The sequence below is a fragment of the Mobula birostris genome, chromosome 20, assembly GCF_030028105.1.
Source record: "Mobula birostris isolate sMobBir1 chromosome 20, sMobBir1.hap1, whole genome shotgun sequence".
NCBI lineage: Eukaryota > Metazoa > Chordata > Chondrichthyes > Myliobatiformes > Myliobatidae > Mobula > Mobula birostris.
The window spans coordinates 16,012,462-16,032,245 of NC_092389.1; the positions used below are offsets into that span (position 1 = coordinate 16,012,462).

At 42.0% G+C, this 19,784-nt stretch overlaps 1 protein-coding gene across 3 annotated transcripts in view; it reads left to right on the forward strand.

Annotated features, from left to right (window-relative positions):
- The window catches only part of igsf9bb (immunoglobulin superfamily, member 9Bb), a 749,555-nt gene that overhangs the window by 518,075 nt on the left and 211,696 nt on the right, over positions 1–19,784 (forward strand). The gene's annotated exons all lie outside the window — the stretch shown is intronic.

Here is a 19,784-nt window from a genome sequence, read left to right on the forward strand (position 1 = left end):
GTACAGTTTGGCACCAGCAGCATCTTAGGAATTGCCAGTCAGGATTGAACTCAATGTTGAACTGCCTTAGGGACTCCAGCTCTGGATTTTTCCCTTGGGGTTTACTCCCGAAGCCTTCTCCATGAGTGGGTATAGCTGCAAGGCAGCGGAGGCTTGAGATCAGAGTTTTCCGTCTCCTAGATGAGCTGCCAACCACGGCTGATGAGCCCCATCTGTCCGAAGCAACTGGTTTTAAGGCGCCAGTAACCTGCCTTTGCCCCTTTTCCTGTCAGTAGAAATGGTTCCATCAGGCTTAGTAGCTAAGCCACATGTGAAGGCCAGGGGCTGGACTTGGCTGGCAGAGGCTATTCGAGGCGCATATCATTGCAAGCATTTAATAGGTAGTGGGAGAATCTCGCTATTACTCCCCCCAGCTATAACAACCTTAAGGAGCCTCTAAACAACTAGATATTTGGTATCTTGCCCTCTACTTCCATTTTGTTTTTCCTTGTTGGATCTTCATAGATACTCTGAAAGTAGTGTTTACCAAGATCTAACCCTGAAACTCAGAGATCAAATGTTTCAGGAAATGAAGGCTATATTGAAGACTATTGGACCATTTTGCTATTACTGTGTATGAAATTTGTTGACATTGAAGACCCTGTGCTGAAAAGACTTTCATATGAAGTGCTGTCTGTATGAAACACTTCAGAGAAAATCTGGAAATTAAACCTATTATGCTGTCATGTTGAAAAACTGATTCAGAACCTGAAAGACTGTACACTTCCTCTTTGTGCTTGTATGATTACCTTCAAGCAGCAGGCAATGTACTGCTAATGGCTCTGAAACTGTTCTTTACAATTCTGTAATAAAGGTAAAGGCACTCAAACCCAGTAGGCTTTCCTGAATTGTTTTGAGTCATTTTGTCTGTTGGTTCAAGGTAATAATTCTATGTGAGATTCGGGCTCAAATGCTTCTCTTGGCATTCAAATGAAACGATGTATATTTATGATACTAAGCCTCAGCAATGTAGATCTACACTTTGGAACACCGCACTCTCAGCATTCCGTTGAGCTCAGGCTACGTCCGCACTACGCCAGATAATTTTGAGAACAAAGCTTTTTCTCTTCGTTTTGACCCTCTGTCCACATTGAAACGGCGTTTTCATCCTCCGAAGATGGAGCTTTCCTAAAACACTCTCCAGAGTGTGTAAATTTGGAAATGATTGTTGCGCATTGTAGTGTGGACGGGGTAAACGGAGAGATTTTAAAACACTGTCATGACAACACCACAACAACAATGCTTTTTCTGCTTCTGCTTGGTACTGCGCAAGCACTGCCGGATGGCTGTTATAACGCGCAGTCGGTGTGAACGGCGTGGGAGTTAAATTGTAAAGTGAGCTTTTTGGACTAGATCCCCTAAATTGATTTGATTGAGTCTATCTTTAAAAATATTAATGTCAGAAATACTGCGCAGGTCTGGCAGCAGAAGATTCCACTCTCTTGTTGATCTTGGGTAGAGGACGGCTTCATGCATGTGTTGTTTACTTTATTGTCTATGTTAATAGCTTGTTTGGAGTTAAACATCTCCCTCCATGTTCTCCACTGCTTTGCTGACTTTGTAGTCATTTGTAACTCGCAGAAACAGCTCGACTTTATTGTCTGTCTAAACGAAGAAGTCTGGTCTGCTTTTTCCAGCGGAGGTTTTCTTTGTATTCCTTGAAGATATTGTTGAAAACTTTCTTTCGCTGTTGTTGTTGGTACTCTAGTTTTTGACCAATGGAAATAGCACAACGCCGCCGCGGAAACGTAAATATTATACCGTTTCCTCTTCGCTTGTTTTCTGTAGATGTGTCTGCGTATGTCCGGTAGGAGTAGGTTCGCCCAAGTATCCATTTTAAATGTGGACAGAGATAATTTGAAAAACGCCTAGCGTGGACGCCTGTCGTTTTTACTCGAAACCGGCGCTTTCAAAATCATCCAGTCTAGTGTGGACGTAGCCTCAGTGTCTTTCCGTGGGACATGCTATCTTCTCATTGCTACTATTGGGGAGGAGGTACAGGAGCCTAAAGACAGACACAAAATGTTTTATGAACAGCTTCTTCCCCACTGCCATCAGATTTCTGAATGGACAGTGAACCCACGAATACTACCTCAGTCTTTATGCCCTCTTTTTGCACTACTTGTTGGATTTTTCTAATATATATTTCTTATATTTTTATGCATTGCACTGTACTGCTGCCACAAACATTTAATAATAAACCTGCTGCTCACTCTGATTCTGGTTCTGAGAACCTATGAAGCACGTGGCCCTGCATTACAACAGCAGTTTGGGTTGGACCTTGACATAAGACAGTGCCTCCCCTTCCAGACTTTCTTGGCAGACACTCATTCCAGAGTGAATCGGTGATAATCTCGTCCACATCACAACAGCTCGAGGGCAGACTGCAGTGGTACTGAGAGACCACAGCTACATATGTACGATCTGGATAAAACCCTTCATATCACCAGCCAAGCAAGGTCTGGGTGCTCATTTGAAAGTTGTAGTGATGTGACATCCTGCCAAATGATTTTGACAGGCTGCCAGGGAACCATCCAACAGGCCCTTACTCAGCATGGCCTGAATGACATACTATGCAGATCACTACCTGGATGATGTGAAATCAAAGATATTTCTCTGCACAGACTTTTCTACAAGGGACCGGTGATGCACATACTTCTGCTGATGAAATGTCCAGAGTCCAATGACAAAGCCAATCCTTGGCGATGCTCAGGACAAGTTGAATATCAACATGCAATGACAGAGACTGAGAAGAAATAGTACAGCATAGGAACAGGACCTTCAGCCTAGAATATCAGTGCTGGGCATGAAGCCGATCCAATCTAATCCGTGTGCGCAGCCCTCCGGTGAAAAATGATATCGTATCCATTAAATAGGGGCTGTGGACAATTCTGATTTGATGGAGAATGGACGGGAAAGCACAGAGGAACATCTGGAGAAATTTCTGAAACGCTTGTTCGCTGCTGTCGTGGTCGGCATGGCAGGGAGAGTTTTTCTTCCTTCTCCCGTCTGTGTGAGATGTGGGACATTTGAGAGACTTTGAACTTTACTGTGCTCATGGACTTCTTCATCAAGTTATGGTATTGTGCACTGTTGTAACTATATGTTATAATTATGTGATTTTGTCAGTTTTTTCAGTCTTGGTCTGTCCTGTGTTTTGTGATATCACACCGGAGGAAATAATGTATCATTTCTTAATGCATGCATTACTAAATGACAATAAAAGAGGACTACGTGTCTTCATAACCTAATCCTATCTGCTTGGAAATGGTTAATATTGCTCCATTCCCTTCCTCGTCATCTGTCTATCTAAATACGGCTTAAGCATAGCTAGTATGTCTGCTTCCACTGCCTATCCTGGCTGTGACATCCACCACACTCTGGAAAAAGAAAGTTGTTTTGTAAGACCCCTTTAAATCTTATCCCCTCTTGGCATTTTGACCCTGTAGAAAGTAGATAGATAGCATATGAGTGGCCACATGTAAGGTGAAGATATTTAAGCACCGCAGGTCAGGCAGGCAGAGTAAAGGGAGGTTGGTGGCGTAGGGCTCCCTCTGGAGCTATCCCTCTCTCACACAGATATACTGTTCAGGATACTGTTGGCGCAGGTGCAACAAGAGCCAATGTCAAAGCACCATGGGTGGCTCAAGAACACAAGAAGGGAAAACAATGTGAGAGCCACAGTGCTTGGAGACTCATTCATAAGTGGAAGAGACAGACATTGATTCCCTGCAAGTCTGTTTTTGTTCTTTTGGTTTAACTTCTCCCTGTGATCCAGCAAACACTAAGCTCCTTTCACTGCTGCCTGCATCGTCATATTAGATGCAAAATAGCTGCAGGTCTTCTTCATATACTTTGCTGAATTTCTGTGCAACTCATTGAATATTGATTTATTGAATTATCCTTTTTAAATATTTGTTTAAGTACAAGAGTATTGAACCTTCATTTGTTTTCTAAAGCCAATTGGTTAGGAAGAAAATATGCTATTAATCCTCTGTTACATTTCTCGCTGAGACTCTATGGAAAATATCTATAGGACCCCGGGAAGTCTCTTCAAGTTAATCCTTACTGAACTGAATGTTCCTAGGTGTTGCCCGTGGTTCCAAAGGGAAATACGACCGTGGAGCCACTTCAACAGGAATAAATCCTAGACACACTGTTAGCCTGGGACATACTGAATAACAGATGGCACCGTCATTAAATATTAGTGATGAATTAGCACAAGGATATTATCTCTGATCCTTGAGCAGATCAGATCTGATTTAGGATTGGAGACTCCATTCATTTCAAAGGAAGCTTTCATCTGAAACTTGGGAAACAAAAGGTAAGTTTATAAAATTAGTCAGCTTTAGTTTCATCTTTGTAGCTTTAAGTTTTTTTAGTTTATTTTTAACTATTTTATGAACATCACTTGAGGTGTTTTTAAATGTGCCTGAATGGCTTCAGGCAACGTTCCACCCCACAATGGTGCCCACTGCACCACCTGAGTCCCTGTTACCACTGCATCTGGCCCATGTAAATCAGATGGGCAGGTGGCAACCACAGCCGTACAGGATGGAATATCAAAGATCAGAAGATCTGAATGATTCCTTTTATTACCTCAGCCTTTTCAGAATGTGCACAATGTGCCATATCGACGACCCACCTGGATCTGAAAACTCAAATGTGGCAAATCATATGCTATTGTTTCTTTTCTATTACTATATTACTACAACAATACCCCTTTTAGGTCATGAACAGATGCTTTGTCTCTTCCCGTATTGCAACTGTCTCCCAAGCACAAATGAGATCCGCCCATTTTAAAACCACAAACAACAGGAATTCTGCAGATGCTGGAAATTCAAGCAACACACATCAAAGTTGCTGGTGAATGCAGCAGGCCAGGCAGCACCTCTAGGAAGAGGTACAGTCGACGTTTCAGGCCGAGACCCTTCGTCAGGACTCCTGGAAATTCAAGCAACACACGTCAAAGTTGCTGGTGAATGCAGCAGGCCAGGCAGCATCTCTAGGAAGAGGTACAGTCGACGTTTCGGGCCGAGACCGAAATTCCTGAAGTCTTGAAATTGCACTCTTTGATCATTCCCGCAGCAGAACACTACAAAATTCTAACTTTATGTAGTCCCAATCCAATATCTTGACCCAAAATGCAAACTATCCCTTTGCTCCACAGACGCTGCCAGACTCATTGAGTTCCTCCGTGAGTTCATTTTTGCTCTATCTTTCTACTAATTTGCAAAAGAGGAAATGTATAAAACTGAATAAAATTTCTGATACTGTAAATTGCTTGATGACCAGCTCAATCAAGCATTTGTAAAGACAAATGAGTAACTCACTTTGGGATGTTGCCTTAAAAAACCTGTTTTCCCCTGGATCTTTTCAATATTGTCAGATTTCAATGGGTTCATGCCTTGTTGTTCTTTATTTGTTCAGACACTCCTATTAAAATAGCAGGTAGCAATGGTACAGCTGCACTATTTGCACCAGGACATGTGGCAATAACCTATATTGTAAAATCATGAATTTAAATCAAGATCAGTGACTCCATCTGTAAAACAGAATTCAGGGGGAATATGGATGAGAACATAGCTTCTGTAAGCTTTCAGACATTTGGTAGAGCTGTAAATGAAGAATTTTGTCCAAGGATACAGGGGAACACAGATAATTTGGAAGATTAGACAGAGTGGTGACAAATGGAATTTAATTTGGACACATGAAATAATGCACTTTGGGAGGGCAAATTCTAGTAGGGCATGTGGACTAAATGACAGTGTATTTAGGGGCATCGGTTGTCTACAGAGAGGCATTGGTGTGCAGGTCCATAGCTTCCAGATAGAGGAGGCATTGGAGGTAGATGCAAAGGAATTTAAACTTCTTGTGTAATTTACTCCCTTTAACATTTGAAACATTATTAGGCCTGCACTCCTGTCCTGTAATGTATTTCTGCTTTTCCAGATACCACTGCCCTTATTTTCCAAACAACTGCAGTAAGGTCAGTCTCCATTTTTGGAGTTTGAAGATTATCTTTATAATAATGTACAGTACTGTTATTAGCCAATCGAGGTCATCTTTATTAAATTGGATTGTACTGGTGAACTTTGACTCACACTGTCAGCCTCGTAACATATCTTCAAGCTGATCAATAGGGCACACTCAGCATCCAGTACAAATTCATCATTTCATTTTATAAATCTTTTATTATTAAGCTTTATCCTGTGCAAATCTGATCCCAAACAATGCTAAACTTCAACATATTGAGAATGGGTGCAAAGGATATCTGGAAGGATTTTGAAGGGAATACTTGATTCTCACTTTGCTTATTGGGATTCATAGCCTGTATTTAGGTCTATTTGATTTGTGTGGGTTTGGAGCTGCTAATTACTCTGGAGATGTTGGTGTGGAGTAAGTCCAGATGCTTGCTACTTCCAAGAATCCAGGCCAGAACTTCAGTTTACCTTATAGTTGATTGCATTCAATTCCAAGTAAGAAAACCCTTTTGTAAGACATTATAATGAATTGGTCTGGAGTCCCTCAGCGGGTGTTAAAGTATCATTCTGAATAACATACAACAGACCTGGTGAATCAATAATATGTTTCAGTGCTTTGTAGGTTTTACTCGTGACTCTCTAAAATCTGAACAAAGAATATATGAAGCCTAAGATAGAATGCCCATTGTACAAACGTTTGTAAATGGAGTGCTATGATACGATATGTCAGATGTTAGGAGATGCTCCACCAATCAGTGCTAATGGAGAACCAAAGCTGCCTATCTTTTCTAAATAATAAGTTACAGTCTGGTCTTTCTGTAGTGCCCTTAATTCCCCCCCTCCTGGCTTTGAAAAGAGAATGGTGGTAAATGTGCAACAGTTCTGCTTCATGGGTTTTGCACAGTAACTACACTACACGGTCTGACAGATATTCACAGAAGCTATTGGCATCACTTTCATACCTTTTGGTTTACTGGACACGTCAGCACAAACCTTTCTGACCGTCAAGCCAGCGGTACAGTCGAAAACGAAAGTAAATTTTTCATAGAATCATTGATGCTTTGCGGCTCAGGAGACCATTCAGTCCATCAAGCTGCTAGTAGAACAATTCCATCAGGTCTAATCAACCACAATTTGTATTCTGCTCAATACCAACACCTTTGCGCCAGTCTAATGCTTTATGCAATGTTTTCCCCTGAGGGCGTATCGCATTCAAATTGTCACCAATTAACTTGTACTGTACCCTACAATATTTAATTTATGCACTTTACGTTGTTTATTTATGCGTAATTCGTCTGTACATTTCATCCTTGCTTTCATAAGTTATTGTGTGTTATGTGTACTACTGTGCTTTACACCCTGGTTCGGAGAAACGTTGTCTCACACATATATAGTTAAATGACAAGAAACTTGATTTGACTTGACTTAGCCCTTCTGGTGAAGTTATTGCTGACAACACAGATTGAAATTGTTTCCGATTTCTGCTGTGCCCTCAGCCATTCACCATTGAATGAGGACTTTTATCCAATTTCATGTGGTCCCCAGGGAGTGGGAAATCATGCACCCCAGCTCTCTCCAACCCTGCTACAGGAAGGTGATAGTCAGGTGAAGGGTAATTTAAAATGAATGGTGGAACAAGCAGGAGGGGTGCAATGGCAAACTCTTACTTCTAATTTCTGTGTTCATCCAGAGTAGGTTTTAACCCAGATATTATGCAGGGAGAGTCTGAATATCATATTCTTTAACATTACACTGTGAATGTGCAGAGCCTCACATAATCCATGACTACCAGCCGTCTATTTTACTTCCTCTAGCATTGGCACATGGATGATAGAAAAATGGAGGGCTATATGGAAGGGAAGGGTTAGATTGATCTTAGAGTAGGTTAAAGCATTGGCATAACATCATGGGCCAAAGGGACTGTATTGTGCTATACTGTTCTATGCTTTATGTTCTATGTGTTTCAAAAGTGCTTTTCCAGTCTTCACCAGCTCCATGGAATGTTATACAGAGCTGTACTTCATATGGAGTGCTCAAAATTCTAGGCAATAACTATTTGCTCTATGTCATTCATTGCTACTGGGTCAAAATACTGCACCCTTCTTAATGCACACAAGCATGGAATTTAAATAGCAATCAGCTGCTTAACACTCAGAAGACAGTTCTTAGCAAAAGCTTCAACATTCTTAACAAGATGGCATCTCCCGCTGAAATGTAGTTTCAGCTCGTGTTAAAACTAAAACCCACTGTCCAGTCTACTGAGGCTCTGCAATGCTGAAAGTGACCAGGAAAAAAAATGTGCGCACCTCCCCCAGCCCCAGTTTCTCAGCTTGTACAATTATCTACCAAATTACACTTTCTATCTTCTGACTGATTTGCAGTCAATTGCACTTAGGCAGGTTACATGCTCCACAGGACCTGACTATATGTGTCGAGCTCAAGATTGATCAAGCTGGCTTAAAATTGGCTAATGTTGGATTGAACTTGGATCAGGTTTTAATGTTAAGCACAAGCTCACCTCGAGGCAGCTTGTCCTTCATTGAAAGGGTGTAGGTGTTAGGGCAGATTTGTACGCTGACTGCACTGCAGCATCCCACCACTTTCCTAACTATAGATATCTGGAGAACAAAGTTAAATTTTATCTCTCAATTAAAACATTAGCAGATGTGTTACGCAATTCTTTTGCATATACAGGACCCATTACACCACCTGGGTCTGGATCTTACACAGTATTTTTATTCCATAATTCCAGCATTAGATCTAAGGTGTTTAAGAAACTAGATTCTTAGATCATCCACCTTTTGCAAACCAGAAGTACTTATTTAGATGTTCCTCGAGTTTGTACGTTACTAATTGAAATGCTATACCACACGAGTAAATGGAAAAAAATCATCTTGTAAGTTGAAAGGATGTGGGGGCAGAAATTCATCCACAGCTACATGCACTATGATTGCATTTTATGTCACTCTCTTGTTCCAAGATTCTTTTGCATTAATGGAAACAAGTCCTGTGCATGTATCCTAAAACACCTTACATTAAAGACCTGTGACAATTGAAGTATTCCAGTTGTTTGTAAGTGGTTCGGGTTTATTATCACTGGTTGATATGATGTGAAATGTGTTGTTTCGTGACAGCAGTACTGTACAAAGACATAAAATTACTATATGTTACAAATATAAATAAATAGTGCAAAAGTAGTGTTCATGGCTTCAGAAATCTGATGGCAGAAGGGAAGAAGCTGTTTCTGAATCACCAAATGTGGGTCTTAAGGCTCCTGTACTTCCTCCCTGACGATAGCAATGAGAAGAGTGCATGTCTTGGATGGTGAGAATCCTTAGTGATGAATGCCACCTTCTTGAGGCACCACCGTGAGGGCATCCTTGATGGTGAGGAGGGCTGACCCGTGTTGGGGCTGGCTGAGCCTAGCCTCTTGCAATCATGTACGTCGGAGGATTAGGATTAGAGTTGCGGCCAGGCTCTGTGGTAAAGCTGGGACCAGAATTGAAACTGAGACTAGAAATCTTGATGGGAGGTTAGTAACGCACATTCACGTTCTACTGGATGGGCATTGATGTAAACCGCTATCTCTAAGTCTGCTCCCACACTTGTTGGCAGAGGCAACGTTTTCTGTTGTCATTTCACATTTCTTGAATTGTCGCTTTTGTCACAGTTGGGCTTAGATCTGCATCTGCTGATAATCTTTTTGTTGCATTTTTACGGATTTCCATCAGTGTGCGTGTTGATGTTTCTGAGCGTGTATCACATGCAAACTGTAACTGGCATCAGGCCAGTAAATAGGTAAGTGTTTGGAAGTGAAATGGAGTGAAGCAATACAACATGTAAGGAAAACAGAATTTCAGGCACAAAATTATCTGTCTGTTTATTTAGAAACAATAAAATTTAATTTGTTACTATGTGCAATCTGTCATTCTTACACAGAGCTTTAGATAAATACTTTGCTGATAGAAAGGATGAAGGGAACACAGTGTGCCTAAAGGGAGAATCACAGATGTACTGACAGGCAATATGCACTTAGGGAGATCCTCACAAATCAGATAGAATAGACCAGTGATTGTGCTACAAGGGAACAAGTAAGAGTTTGAGAAATGGAAAGACATCAAGATACAGAGGAATCTCTGCTCCACTGCAGCTATTGTCCTGCAGATGCATCATGCAACCAGGTTTTTTTTATAGTGGACGGCAAATGTCTAAACATAAGAGCAAACCGTCTGCTGCTGTAAATGTCAGGTCACTCTCCTTCATTTACATAGTCCATTTGATCACTGTTGAGTATTTCCCATGTCAAATTCACCCATCCTCCTCTGCATTGCTACTCCCTCAAAAGCAGTTCATTTCCACATCAGGTTCTTCTGGTATCTCTCCTTGGGACTTTGTGCCAAGTTTGAGGTATTTAGTAATCCTGGTTCACAAATGTTTCATCACAGGTCACTCATTTCACTTTGCTGTCAAACTTGTGATTGATTCCATTACTGAGGCTGAAGAAAAGTTAGCCTGCAAATGATCTCCACCTCAACTACCCCTCAACCATCAGGCTCTTAAACAAAAGGAGGTAACTACAGTACACTCAATTGCCCATCCATTGAGATGTTCCCACAACCAGTTATCTCACTTTATCTTTTTATTTCATGTTCTTGTTATTTATTTATATTTGCATTTGCACAGTTTGTTGTTGTCTACACTCTACTTGATCTGTCATTGATCCTGTTTACGGTTACTATTCTATAGATTTGCTGAGTATGCCTGCAGGAAGATGAATCTCAGGGTTGTATGTGGTGACATACATGTTCTTTGATAATAAAAATAACTTTGAACTTTGAAGATGTGCCAACCAAATTTACAGATAATTGTGAAACACTTAAGCTACAATGGCTTGGAATGTGACAGCAGCTCACTCCTACTATTGATCTCACTGCTGTATGGCATACTCCCGCTTTAGACCAATTCTTGCCATGCATACACTGTTTCCTTTCAATAGACAATAGGTGCAGGAGTAGGCCATTCGGTCCTTCGAGCCAGCACCACCATTCACTGTGATCATGGCTGATCATCCACAATCAGTATCCAGTTCCTGCCTTATCCCCATAACCTTTGATTCCACTAACTTTAAGAGCTCTATCCATCTCTTTCTTGAAAGCATCCAGAGACTTGGCCTCCACAGCCTTCTGGGGCAGAGCATTCCATACATCCACCACTCGCTGGGTGAAAAAGTTTTTCCTCAACTCCATTCTAAATGGCCTACCCCTTATTCTTAAACTGTGGCCTCTGGTTCTGGACTCACTCATCAGCAGGAACATGCTTCCTGCCTCCAGCGTGTCCAGTCCCTTAATAAACTTTTATGTTTCAATAAGATCCCCTCTCAGCCTTCTAAATTCCAGAGTACACAAGCCCAGTCGCTCCAATCTTTCGACATATGAAAGTCCCACCATCCTGGGAATTAACCTTGTGAACCTACGCTGCACTCCCTCAATTGCAAGAATGTCCTTCCTCAAATTTGGAGACCAAAACTGCACGAAGTACTCCAGGTGTGGTCTCACCAGGGCCCTGTACAGCTGCAGAAGGACCTCTTTGCCCTTTTACTCAATTTCCCTTGTTATGAAGGCCAGCATGCCATTAGCTTTCTTCACAGCCTGCTGTACTTGCATGCTTGCTTTCAGTGACTGATGTACAAGAACACCTAGATCTCGTTGTACTTCTCCTTTTCCTAACTTGACTCCATTTAGATAATAATCTGCCTTCTTGTTCTTACCACCAAAGTGGATAACCTCACATTTATCCACGTTAAACTGCATCTGCCATGCATCTGCCCACTCACCCAGCCTGTCCAAGTCTCCCTGCATTCTCATAACATCCTCCTCACATTTCACACTGCCACCCAGCTTTGTGCCATCGGCAAATTTGCTAATGTTACTTTCAATTCCCTTGTCTAAATCATTAATATATATCGTAAACAGCTGCGGTCCCAGCACTGAACCCTGCAGTACCCCACTGGTCACTGCCTGCCATTCCAAAAGGGACCCGTTAATCGCTACTCTTTGTTTTCTGTCAGCCAGCCAATTTTCAATCCATGTCAGTACTCTGCCCCCAATACCATGTGCCCTAATTTTGCCCACTAATCTCCTATGTGGGACTTTATCAAAGGCTTTCTGAAAGCCCAGGTACACTACATCCACTGGCTCTCCCTTGTCCATTTTCAGAGCTACATCCTCAAAAAATTCCAGAAGATTATTCAAGCACGATTTCCCCTTCGTAAATCCATGCTGACTCAGACCGATCCTGTTACTGCTATCCAGATGTGTCATAATTTCATCTTTTATAATTGACTCCAGCATCTTTCCCACCACCGACATCAGGCTAACCGGTCTATAATTCCCTGTTTTCTCTCTTCCTCCCTTCTTGAAGAGAGGGACAACATTAACGACCCTTCAATCCACAGGAACTGATCCTGAATCTATAGAACATTGGAAAATGATTACCAATGCGTCCACGATTTCTAAAGCCACCTCCTTAAGTACCCTGGGATGCAGACCATCAGGTCCCGGGGACTTATCAGCCTTCAGACCCAACAGTCTATCCAACACCATTTCCTGCCTAATATAACTTTCCTTCAGTTCATCCATTACTCTAGGTCCTTTGGCCACTATTATATCTGGGAGATTGTTTGTGTCTTCCCTAGTGAAGACAGATCCAAAGTACCTGTTCAACTCGTCTGCCATTTCCTTGTTCCCCATAATAAATTCACCCGTTTCCGTCTTCAAGGGCCCAATTTTGGTCTTAACTATTTTTTTCCTTTTCACATACCTGAAGAAGCTTTTACTATCCTCCTTTATATTCTTGGCTAGTTTACCGTCGTACCTCATTTTTCTCCACATATTGCCTTTTTAGTTACCTTCTGTTGCTCTTTAAAAGTTTCCCAATCCTCCAGCTTCCCACTCGTCTTTGCCATGTTATACTTCTTCTCTTTTATTATTATACTGTCCATTACTTCCCTTGTCAGCCACGGCCTCCCCTTACTCCCCTTAGGATCTTTCTTCCTCTTTGGAATGAACTGATCCTGCACCTTCCGCATTATTCCCAGAAACACTTGCCATTGCTGTTCCACTGTCATCCCTGCTAGGGTATTGTTCCATTGAACTTTGGCCAGCTCCTCCCTCATAGCACCATAGTTCCCTTTGCTCAACTGTAATACTGACACTTCCGAATTTCCCTTCTCCTTCTCAAATTGTAGATTAAAACTTATCATATTATGGTCACTACCTCCTAATGGCTCCTTTACCTCGAGGTCCCTGATCAAATCCGGTTCATTGCACAACGCTAAATCTAGAATTGCGTTCTCTCTGGTAGGCTTCAGTACAAGAGGTTCTAAGAATCCATCTCGGAGGGACTCCACAAACTCCCTTTCTTGGGGTCCAGTACCAACCTGATTCCTCCAGTCTACCTGCATGTTGATGTCCCCCATAACAACGGTAGCATTACCTTTGTGACATGCCAATTTTAACTCTTGATTCAACTTACACCCTACATCCACAAACTACTGTTTGGGGGCCTGTAGATAACTCCCATTAGGGTCTTTCTACCCTTAGAATTTCTCAGTTCTATCCATACTGACTCTACGTCTCCCGATTCTATGTCCCCCCTCGCAAGGGACTGAACATCATTCCTCACCAACAGAGCCACCCCACCCCCTCTCCCCATCAGTCTGTCCTTTCGATAGGACTTACACTCTTGAATATTCATTTCCCAGGCCCTGTCCACTTGAAGCCATGTCTCTGTTATTCCCACAACATCGTACTTCCCAATTTCCAACTGTGCCTCAAGCTCGTCCACTTTATTTCTTATACTCCGTGTATTCATATACAATACTTTTAATTCATTACTCCCCTCACCTCCCATATCAATTCTTATTTCACTTGGCCATACTGTACGATCCCTTCTTGAGCTTTCTGCTCTGTTGATTCTGCTGTCTTTCTTAACTTTTCTTAACTTTCCCAAGCTGAGCTCACTCATCTTTCAAATCATTAGTATGTCTTGAAAGCAAATGCCAGGTTCTACAAGACCAAAGACATAGGAACACAGCATAGGGCCTCACTACGTCTTGCCTCACCTCCTCCATATTAGTGGCAGCTTGTTAGTTTTGGATATGTAGTGTTCCCTTTTTCTCAGCCACAGGCCCCTTCCCCACTCTCTAGTCTCTGATGACAGGAAACCTGCGTGGGAGAGTTTTTCAAAGTGGAAAAGCCAGTGAGGCAGTTCCACTCTCTCAGCCTCAGAAGTCCGAGTCCAAAGATAGAAACAAGCATCACAGACTGGGTCACAATCTGGTGTCCCACAGCATCAGAGACCTGGGTTCAATCCAAACTTTGGGTGCAATTTTTGTGTGGAGTTTGCATGTTCTCTCTGTGACTATATAATTTTCCTTTGGGTCTCCTGTCTTCTGCAACATCCCAAAGACAAAGTTTTGTGGGTTAGTTGGCCTCTGGTGTGAGAACGTCGGGAGAATAACATGAAAATGAGATTAAGGTAGAAATGGACAGTACAAACTCATGGAGGGGAAGGGTGAGGGAGAGAGGTGGGGGAAGAGAGAGAGGGCAGGAAGAGAGGGGAGAGAGGGAGGGAGAAAGAAAGAAAGAAAAAGAAAGAGAAAGAAAAGAAAGAAAGAAACAAACAAACAAGGCCTTTGGCTCAGCAAGTTTCAACTAGCCACTTGATTCAATGGACCAAAATGATTCTCTCACTCTCATTCTACGTTCCAAACCAATTGTGAATTCTTCCGCTAGTCATGGTAACTGAGAGCCCTGGTAAGTTGGAGGTTATGGATCCATAAACATATCTTGCCTCATATTCCTCTTCCTTGATGTGTACTGAAGTGCATGGACACATTAAATATAGTTGTCTCGTCAAAGCCCTAGAATGAATCCAGAAATATTTGAACCAAATGCCAGTATTAATGTGCAAATATGAATAAGCTTGTACTTTGCAATTTAATGTAGAAAACTCTGGAAATAACACTAAATACTGGAGAAAACAGAATAGGTCAAGCAGCACCCAAGGAAAGAGAAGCATTTGGTGCAACACACATCAAAGTTGCTGGTGAACACAGCAGGCCAGGCAGCATCTCTAGGAAGAGGTACAGTCAACATTTCGGACCGAGACCCATCGTCAGGACTAACTGAAAGAAGAGCTAGTAAGAGATTTGAAAGTGGGAGGGTGAGGGGGAGATCAAAAATGATAGGAGAAGACAGGAGGGGGAGGGATGGAGCCAAGAGCTGGACAGGTGATTGGCAAAAGGGGTATGAGAGGATCATGGGACAGGAGGCCTAGGGAGAAAGAAAAGGGGGAGGGGGGGAAAAGCCCAGAGGATGGGCAAGAGGTATAGTGAGGGGGACGGAGGGAGAAAAAGGAGAGAGAAAAAGAACGTGTGTATATAAATAAATAACAGATGGGGTACGAGGGGGAGGTGGGGCATTAGCGGAAGTTTGAGAAGTCGATGTTCATGCCATCAGGTTGGAGGCTACCCAGACGGAATATAAGGTGTTCTTCCTCCAACCTGAGTGTGGCTTCATCTTTACAGTAGGGAGGCCGTGGATAGACATGTCAGAATGGGAATGGGACGTGGAATTAAAATGTGTGGCCACTGGGAGATCCTGCTTTCTCTGGCAGACAGAGCGCAGGTGTTCAGCGAAATGGTCTCCTAGTCTGCGTCGGGTCTCGCCAATATATAGAAGGCAACAATGTTTGTTTTAGTCTGTGCGTGTTCATGACCCTGCATCCAGTCATATACAAAATATTTAAAGTCTACTTGAGTCTTTTATTAAGGCACACAGAAGTTTGCCCCATATGAGCCACTGACAGTTACCCTTTCAATTCAATTAACCTTTCGAGTGTTGCTTTTGACAAGAAGTTGCACCATCACTCTCTATCTTTTGCTGGTGGTCCAGTTTCAAGTAAATTGGCCTTGGGATTTCTGGCCAGAATAACTTCCATTAAACACATACACAGTGCACGATACTTATTCACTTACTGCCCGTTCTGCCGCTGGTGTTTAAGACAGCAATGAAGATCCTCCATCTCTGGTGGTGTTCAGGGCTTCCTTCATCATGTCAGTAGCTTCTTCTCAGTTTTCACTACTGTCAGTCACGCAAGTCCTGGGTGGAGGCTCAGGAATACCATCTCACTCAGATGTAAAAGGATTCTTCATTGCTGCTTTCATAACAACTTTGTTTTACCAGCCAGGGTTGTTGGACCTGAGCTGAACCCCTGAACCTGGAGGACCGGTGGGCCACTCTTAGTCTGTCCTCTACCTTTTGACCTGTTTGGCATGGGTGACCCTACCAAAAGCCAAAGCATAAAGCCCTGACTCCAGCCAGCGTAGCTCTCCAGGTCATTGAGGCACGCAAGCCTCCAAACTGTGACAAGGATGTGGTCTTCTTGGAGGACCGTGCGTATACTTACCTAAAATCTTCAGGGTGTGTGTCACGTGGCCCATAAAGAGATAAAAAATCAGGACAAAACTGTGTAGCATCATAGATATTTATTACAGATTTGAAAAGCTAGACATTGCTGTCCAGTTCTGAAAAATTAACCTTACTAGGTCAGAGTTAGAACAGTAATTGAAGTTTGAAAGTAGATCAGTTGTTATTACCCAGAGGTTAATTAAAGTTCAATTAAAGTGATTGCCAGAACCTTACTCACCTTGGCAACAGCAACCAGAGCTAATAGGCTTAAATATTAGAGCAGGTTTAATAAGTCATTTTGCTGACCGGCTGATGTGGAAGAGATTTTTCCCAGATAAGATGCATCTGCATCAACGTTTAAATGTAACAAGATTACAGTGGTTTGAGTTATAGCCGTTATACCACCAAATGCTATGTAGATCATGCAGTCCTTTTTATTCGGCTTATCTTTGGAGAAAAAACCCATCTTGTTCCTTGCGAAGTTTGTGCAGTTTTCGAAGGCTCAAACTATTTCATTGCAGTGCATTTGACATCACATACTGAATACTTTTACACAATGTCATGTAAATCCATTTCCCAAGAGCAGTTTTTCAATAGCCATCCCTGGAATTTGAACAGAGCAGTCAGTGAATGATACTGAGGCTCCTCCAGAGTGCCAGATTTTCCCAGCTACTAGAATACAGAATATAGTAACAATGCAAACTGACAATAAATTGATAAATAATACAGAAATATGAGAAGATTAACAAATAATTTCTTTCAGTAAATTTAACTTTTATTTATTTAAGGTCCCAGGAATACTCTTACCATCTGCACTATTTGGTTAAGTGAATATTTATTATATTAATAAATTAATGGATCCTCTCACTGTCATTGCATTCCATTGTAAAAGCCTTTCTCTTCCTGTGAGATTCATAATACAATTGACACCCTCTCAGACAAAACCACCACCAAATTATCTCTCCTCCATAACTATCAGCCCATCTTCAGCTTCCTTTCCCCCTCAAATGTCATATCAGCATCATTCTGAGCTGTGCAAATATTGTCTGCATAAATTTATTCGACTGAGCTTGCAACTTACTGGCAGCAATAAATCACAGCGACATATAACCATATAACAATTACAGCACGGAAACAGGCAATTTCCGCCCTTCTAGTCTGTGCCGAACGCTTACTCTCACCTAGTCCCACCGACTTGCTCTCAGCCCATAACCCTCCATTCCTTTCCTGTGCATATAGCTGTCCAATTTAACTTTAAACGACAGCATCGAACCTGCCTCAACCACTTCTGCTGAAAGCTCGTTCCACACGGCTACCACTCTCTGAGTAAAGAAGTTCCCCCTCTTGTTACCCCTGAACTTTTGCCCTTTAACTCTCAACTCATGTCCTCTTGTTTGAATCTCCTCTACTCTCAATGGAAAAAGCCTACCACATCAACTCTGTCTATCCCCCTCATAATTTTAAATACCTCTATCAAGTCCCCCCTCAACTTTCTACGTTCCAAAGAATAAAGACCCAACTTGTTCAACCTTTCTCTGTAACTTAGGTGCTGAAACCCAGGTAACATTCTAGTAAATCTTCTATGTACTCTCTCTATTTTGTTGTCATTTTTCCTATAATTCGGTGAAGAGAACTGTACACAATACTCCAAATTTGGCCTCACCAATGCCTTGTACAATTTCAACATTACATTCCAACTCCTATATTCAATGCTCTGATTTATAAAGGCCAGCATACCAAAAGATTTCTTCACCACCCTATCCACATGAGATTCCACCTTCAGTGAACTATGCACCATTATTCCTAGATCCCTCTGTTCTACTACATTCTTCAATGCCCTACCATTTACCATGTATGTCCTATTTTGATTAGTCCTACCAAAATGTAGCACCTCACATTTCTCAGCATTAAACTCCATCTGCCATCTTTCAGCCCACTCTTCTAACTGGCCTAAATCGCTCTGCACGCTTTGAAAACCTACTTCATTATCCACAACTCCACCTATCTTAGTATCATCTGCATATTTACTAATCCAATTTACCATCCCATCATCCAGATCATTAATGTATATGACAAACAACATTGGACCCAGTACAGATCCCTGAGGCACACCACTAGTCACTGGCCTCCAATCTGACAAACAGTTATCCACTACTACTCTCTGGCATCTCCCATCCAGCCACTGCTGAATCCATTTTACTACTTCAATATTAATACCTAAAGATTGAACCTTCCTAACTAACCTTCCATGTGGAACCTTGTCAAAGGCCTTACTGAAGTCCATATAGACAACATCCACCGCTTTACCCTCGTCAACTTTCCTAGTAACCTCTTCAAAAAATTGAATAAGATTTGTCAAACATGACCTTCCACGCACAAATCCATGTTGACTGTTCCTAATCACACCCTGTCTGTCCAGATAATTATATATACCATCTCTTAGAATACTTTCCATCAATTTACCCACCACTGACGTCAAACTCACAGGCCGATAATTGCTAGGTTTACTCTTAGAACCCTTTTTAAACAATGGAACAACATGAGCAATACGCCAATCCTCCGGCACCATCCCTGTTTCTAATGACATTTGAAATATTTCTGTCAGAGCCCCTGCTGTTTCCACACTAACATCCCTCAAGGTCCTAGGGAATATCCTGTCAGGACCCAGAGGCTTATCCACTTTTATAGTCCTTAAAAGCGCCAGCACTTCCTCTTCTTTAATTATCATAGTTTCCATAACTTCCCTACCTGTTTCCCTTACCTTATACAATTCAATATCCTTCTCCTTAGTGAATACCGAAGAAAAGAAATTGTTCAAAATCTCCCCCATCTCTTTTGCCTCCACACATAGCTGTCCACTCTGATTCCAGGCGGCAAAGCATGTGCAACCAGGCCACGATATGATTTGGCGATATGAAACGATATGAGTCAGGTGCACCTTTCCTCATTCCTCATTGCGTCGCCTCTGAGCTGGGCTGGCATTTACGTGCCGGGCGGCACCTAATTAATTAGCTTGTTTATTTCGGCTTTCTTCTTAAAGATGTGCTGGGTGCATTCTGGCTACCACTGTACCGCTGCATTCTTCGTGGCAATGTATCGGTCCGTGGCCCGGAGGTTTGGGACCACTGTTATAATTGACTTATCACTATATTCATGCGAGGAAAATATGTGCTGTGTGTTTAATATTAAATTTGTGGGTTGTTAGATAAACCCCTTTAGAAACGAAATTGAGTGTATTAGCCACTTATAAGTGACTTATCACCTATATTCCGGTTGTGATTAATACCCG